The following is a 6,486-nucleotide window of genomic DNA, read 5'->3' on the forward strand; positions in this document are numbered from 1 at the left end:
CCCAGCTCCCTCCAGAGCTTTGGAAGGGAAAATGGACCCAATGTGTGAACTGTGACTCAGCATCTTGGCCTGCGGGTGCCTGGCACTGGCGGTCACAGACAGGCACATCTTTGGGCCAGTCCCATACACATCAGGCCCTGGGCCTGTTAACAGAGCCAACTGCCATCTGTGAGGAGTAAGGGACCACACTGACCAGGGTCCTAGAGAGTTTGGGGTCGTTGGGGTGAGGCCTCCAGGGTTGGTGAGGAAGGTGGAGGAGGATGGCTGGAAAGTGGGCACTTCCCCCTGCCCATCTATTCCACCTGTCCACTGTCCTACGGTGCCTTAGGAAGGGACCAGAGAGACAGGTGGCTTTCCCTTCCCCTCTGCATCAGCCAGAGATGCCAGAACCTTGGAGACCATGATGACCATGTCTGACCCCTGACAGCCAGGGGTCTCCATCACTACCCTCCTCTCCCTGCTCATAGATTTGGCACCCTTGGCTCCAACACTCCGTCTCCCCAGTTCAGTGATCCAGGCCTGGTCTGGCCAAAGGTGGCCACAAGCATCCCTGGGGTTGGTGTTCCCCCTCCTGTCCACGTGCTTTGGGTTCCTCTGTTGTGAGGGGGCAGCTCTTCTCCCTGAAATTTGTCATGTCTGTTGGTTTGGGGGTCTCCAGGCATGTGGGGATCTAGGCGGAAGCTGGGCTCAGGTGCTTCCAGGCCCCTCCTGAGCTTCTTGGGAGACACTGTTCTGTTCCAGGTTCCTTGTAGCTGTTCCTTAAACTCCGAGATGACCAAGTGCATGAAATGACACAGCCACCATGTTTCAGGGACTCCCAGTGCCCCTCTCTATCCGACCTCTTTGTCCAAAAACAAATCCATCAGGAAATGAATCCCAGAGTTTCGCCCACTGCGTGTTCTTTTGGTTGGGTGGGTTTTGGGGTTTTACAGGGGTTTTTTTAGGGCCACACACATGGCATGCGAAAGTTCCCAGGCTCGGGGTCTAATTGGAGATGCAGATGCCAGCCTATGCCACAGACACAGCAATGCCAGATCTGATTCTTTTTTCTTCTTCTTCTTCTTTTTTTTTTTTGGTCTTTTTGCCTTTTCTAGGGCTGCTCCCGTGGCACATGGAGGTTCCCAGGCTAGGGGTCTAATTGGAGCCGTAGCTGTCGGCCTACACCACAGCCACAACAGTGCCAGATCCGAGCCACATCTGCGACCTATACCACAGCTCACGGCAACACCAGATCCTTAACCCACTGAGCGAGGCCAGGGATGGAACCTGTGTCCTCATGGATACCAGTTGGGTTTGTTACCACTGAGCTACAGTGGGAAATCCCTTGGTTGGGTTTTGAGTTTCCTTTGATCCTGGATTTTGGGCTCTTTTTCAGTTTTGGTTTTTAGCACTTGGTTTGGAAGAAGATATCTAGCATCTTGTCAGTGTACGTTTCTCTTCTGCTGCACGTTTTCATCATATTAAACTTTTGGCAAGACTGTGTGTGCTGTCCGCAGAGAGCAGGTTCTGTCTCCACCTGGTTATTCACCCTGAGCAGCACAAAGATGACCTCGGAATAAATGAAGACCCAGAAAAGATGGCCCAGCTCATTCAGAGCGCCAAGTCTTCCACCCCTACCCCCAGCCAGCAGTGTGTGGACCCTGGGACAGGAGCCATCTAAATACTCCATGTACTGATGGTTCCCATTGTGGCTCAGCAGTAATGAGTCTGACTAGTACCCACGAGGGTGCATGTTTGGTCCCTGACCCAGCTCAGTGGGTTAAGGATCTGGCATTGCTGTAAGTTGCAGTGTAGCTTGCAGACATGTCTCGGATCTGACCTTGCTGTGGCTGTGGTAGGCCAGCAGCTGCAGCTCCGATTCCACCCCTACCCTGGAAATTTCCATATACTGCACCTGTGGCCCTAAAAAATAAATAAATAAATCCTCAACGTATCAAGCTCGAAGCCACAGACAACTGCCTGCCCACTTCCTCCAGTGGAATTCTCAGGGCAGATCAGGGCAGAATTCTCATATAGGATCAGGCCCTGGGACCATCACAATCCCTTCTCTGAGTGTACCAAGTTCTGAGGGAAAATGGAAGAAAGTGTGAAAACCAGCAGGCAGACTACAGGCAGGTCTCAGCCACCTCTCCCCATCCCCCACCCTGCACCCTAGCTGCAGGAGCAACTTAAATTTCCTCTTGGCCACATGTAAAACAACAAAACAAGTGAAGGTAATTTATTTTTTATTTTTACTTTTTTTGCTTCTTAGGTCCACACCCACGGCATATGGAGGTTCCCAGGCTAGGGGCTGAATCAGAGCTACAGCTGCCAGCCTACACCACAGCCACAGCAACATGGGATCCAAGCCACGTCTTCGACCTACACCACAGCTCATGGCAACACCAAATCCCTCACCCACTGAGCCAGGGATTGAACCCGCATCCTCATGGATAGTAGTCTGATTCGTTTTCACTATGCAACAACGGTAACTCCAATAGTATGTTTTATTTAACCCAATAAACTTCTTTAAAATTTCACTTTGCAGTCAGTATGAATACTTGTGTGTGTGCAAAGTCTCTGCGACATGGTATTTTGCCCTTGTGGCTCATCTCAGTTCGGACAGCCCACTTCTCAAATGCTTAATGACACATGTGGCCAGGGGCTGCCAGGTCAGGCATTACAGGTCTCAGCCTCTCAGTGCTGGGTCATCATTGATGCCTGCTGGGTCTCAGTGGGGATAGGCTTGCCCCAGACCCACATCTGTGGTCATCACAACTGGGGGGCTCTGGGCATCCAGTGGGTGGGGCCAAGGATGCTGCTCAACAACCCCCTCCAACAGCAGTGAGGGGAGGAAGCTGGTTTAGCCCGCACCCCTCCCGGAGGGATCCAATGGTAGAGGAGGCCGTAGTCACCCAGTAGCAAAGCTCAGACTCCGGGCCTTCTATATCCAGAGCAGCCCTGCCTGAAGCCTCCAGGTTTCCTGTGTCCAGAGGCTGAGACATGGTGTGGCAGGGGGCTGTGGACAGGGGCGGCCCAGAACCTTCTGAAAGGTGGGGAGTCAGAAGCAGTGTGCTCATTAACCGCTGAGCCATGAACCTGACTAGGATCCATGAGGAGGTTCGATCCCTGGCCTCGATCAGTGGGTTAAGGATCCAGTGTTGCCATGAGCTGTGGTGTAGGTTGCAGACACAGCTTGGATCCCGTGTTGTTATGGCTGTGGTGTAGGCCGGCAGCTGTAGCTGATTCAACCCCTAGCCTGGGAACTTCCATATGCTGTGGGTGCGGCCCTAAAAAAAAGAGAGAGAAAAAAAAGAAGCAGTGTGCTCAGCCGGCCCCCGGGGGTGGAGGTGTGTGCCAGACAGGAAGCCTCAGGTCCGGGAGGCGGAACTCAGTGGACTCTGGGTTAACAGAGTTCAGAGGAAGCTGCGATAGAGTTTCCCAGAAAGCCAGAAAGCGGGGGTCGGGCAGAGTGGGAGTGAGGAAGGGGAAGGGACCCGCCTCAAAATGAAACCAGCAGGGGACCTCCGTGCCTTGCCCCTCCTCTCACGGGCTGGAGCTGTGAGTTGACCAGGTGTGCAGGCCCTGGGCCGCCTGGGGCTGGAGGCCACACCTTGAACCGCAGGCCAGGTGGGTGGAGGGCCTGCCTGGTCTGCAGTCCCCGTGGCAACGACAGGGTGGCTCTGGAGGAGGAAGGAGGGAGGGCAGAGGGAGAGACCAGGGCCCCATGGCAGTCTTAACCCAGGCCGAGGCTCGGGTTTCTGCCCAGGCTTCCCTGGGGACAGAAGAAGCAGAGGGAGCCACAGAGAAACACCTGGAGAATCAGAGCGAGACCTCAGATGAGGGAGGGACCTAGGCCCTCAGCTGAGTCTCCTCTCCATACCCACCCACCCCCACCCCCTTGCACTAGCACCTGACACCCACCCCTGGGGGAGACCACGCTCCCTGAAAGGGAGTCATCCACAGCCAAACATGATGGCAGCTGCTGACCCCCTACAAGGAGGAGACCCTCTCTTGAGTGTCCTGAACCTCTTTTCTTTCTTTCTTTCTTTCTTTCTTTCTTTCTTTCTTTCTTTCTTTCTTTCTTTCTTTCTTTCTTTCTTTCTTTCTTTCTTTCTTTCTTTCTTTCTTTCTTTCCTTTTTTTTTTGTCCTTTTAGGGCTGCACCTGCAGCCTATAGAATTTCCCAGGCTAGGGGTCCAATCGGAGCTGTAGCCACCAGCCTATGCCACCGCCACAGACACAGCCATACCAGATCTGAGCCGAGTCTGTGACCTTTCACGGCAACGCCGGTTCCTTAACCCCCTGAGTGAGGCCAGGGATTGAATCTGCGTCCTCATGGTTACAGGTCAGATTTCCACTGAGCCACAAGAACTCCCTTTTTTTTTCCCCTTCTTTCTTTTTTTTTGTTTTGGCTGTCCCACCTCATATGACACTCCCCGGCCAGGGATCAGATCCAAGCCAAGTCGCCAACTAAGCCGCAGCTGTGGCAACGCCGCCATATCCTTAACCCGCTGTGCAGGCTGGGTTGGAACCCAAGTCCCAACACTCCCACGATGCTGCTGGATCCCTTGCACAACTGGAGCTCCATGAACCCCTTTTTCCTTCACCCTGGCTACATCCCATGAGGTGGGCAGAACAGGTCTCTGTAACCTCATTTTTCCTCTCTGAGCCCTGGTGACACACAAGGGACCTGGACCAGGCTCCAGCCTCCCCAGGCAGATGCTGGCCCTCCCCCATCTCCAGGTCCTGCATGCTGGGGAGAGAGTTCACAGCATTTGTTCAGGCTGAAAGCGCTTGGGGCTGAGAGCACCCAGAAAAGGGGAACCCACCTGGGGAAGAGTGTGGCTGTGGAACCAGGGTGTAAAATCTTTAACCAGAGCAGTGACCACTCCTAATGGGCTTGAAGGGGGCCTCTGCTCAGAAGGGGGTCAGGTCAGCCTCCACTGTGCCTCGTGTCGATTGTCCAATTTTGGGGGTGGGGGACATAGGGCCTGGGGTGTTGGCTACCTACCTGATGAATAGAAGCCTGTCAACATTTTGGTCCCCACTGGCCTTGGGTGCAGGACTAGGTGGCCAAGTTGGATGTCTGGCTAAGAAACCAGAACTTTACAGAGGGGGGAGTGGCCAACTGTGAGCTGGGCAGTGACCTCAGACAAATGGGTTTGGGAATATGAGTTCGTGAAGGAACCAGTCCCCACCATGGTCATCCTCTTGGGGTCACACCAGCTAGGAGGACAAGGACATCCAGGGAGGAATACAGGGCCACAGGGGAGCAGGCCTCAGGTTACAGGTCCTCCTGCAAAAAGTCAGTGAGCCAGGCCACCTGGCAGGGCAAGGCCTTGGACTGGAGGACACCCCCCATGGCTTCCCCAGTCCTTAGATGTGTCACCACCCCCATCCTGATGGCCCATCTTGGTGGAGGTAAAGGCTGGACCTTTACCTCCTGTCCTCTATCCCCTCTTCCTCCCAGGAGACCAAACCCACCTACCCCTGGGGATATTTCCTACTCAGCTCACCTGTGAGCCTTTTCATACCTTTCTGTCGGTACCTGCCTAGCTCCTCCTTCATTTGTGGGGATCTCTTGGGGAGGCCTCCCCACCTTCCCTGAGCCCCCCAACCCTTCCATGTGGCTGGGATCCCCCCGACACTTACCTACAGATTCACCCACAGGGTATCTCTGCCTCAGCATCCATCTCCTTTCTTCCATAACAGCCTTAGATTTTGTGGTGGCGACCAAGGAGATTTCTCAGTGCAGCTACATCACCCCCCCACCCCTGATGCCCAGAGGCCGGGGACACAGTGTAGAGGGGTAGAGGCTGGGCAGGGTTCAGAGCCTTGGAGTGGGGAGGGGAAGGAGGAGGGGCAAGGGAGGGGAGGCAGAGGAAAGGGGAGAGGGGAGGAGGGGGAGAGGAGAGGAGGAGAGGGAGAAGGCCAGAAGTCAGGCGGGAGGCAGGAGGCAGCGGAAGTTTTCACTTACCCTTGGCTCCCTGTCTTTGCACCCGCTGTTCCCCGTTAGAGAATTTCTCTTCCATCCCCTCCTCGCCACCCCTAACTCCTACTCAAACTTCTGGCAGCCTTTCCTTTCCCCCTGCCAAGGGCTGCCAGACACCCAACCATATAAAACTCTCAGCAAAACAGCTCTTTTGACTTTCCCATCACCCGTCTTCATGGCCTTGAATTTGGCAGTGGATTCTTCAACATGACACATAATCATGGGCAACAAAGAAAAAAATCGATGAACTTGGACTTGATCAAAAGGTAAAACTTGAGCGCATCAAAGGACACCATCAGGAGAGTGAAGAGTAAGGCAACAGAGTGGGAGAAAGTACTTGCAAAGCCTGTAGGGGAGATGGGTAAGGTCTAGTGCCCAGAATATATAAAGAATCCTTACAACTCTTACAACAAAGAAAAAATAATAATAATAAAGGAATTCTTATAACTCAGCAACCAAAAGACAGTCACCCCAACTAAAAAGGTGCACAGAACGCAGCTGTGGCATAGGTCG

This window comes from Phacochoerus africanus, chromosome 4 (genome assembly GCF_016906955.1).
Source record: "Phacochoerus africanus isolate WHEZ1 chromosome 4, ROS_Pafr_v1, whole genome shotgun sequence".
Lineage (NCBI taxonomy): Eukaryota > Metazoa > Chordata > Mammalia > Artiodactyla > Suidae > Phacochoerus > Phacochoerus africanus.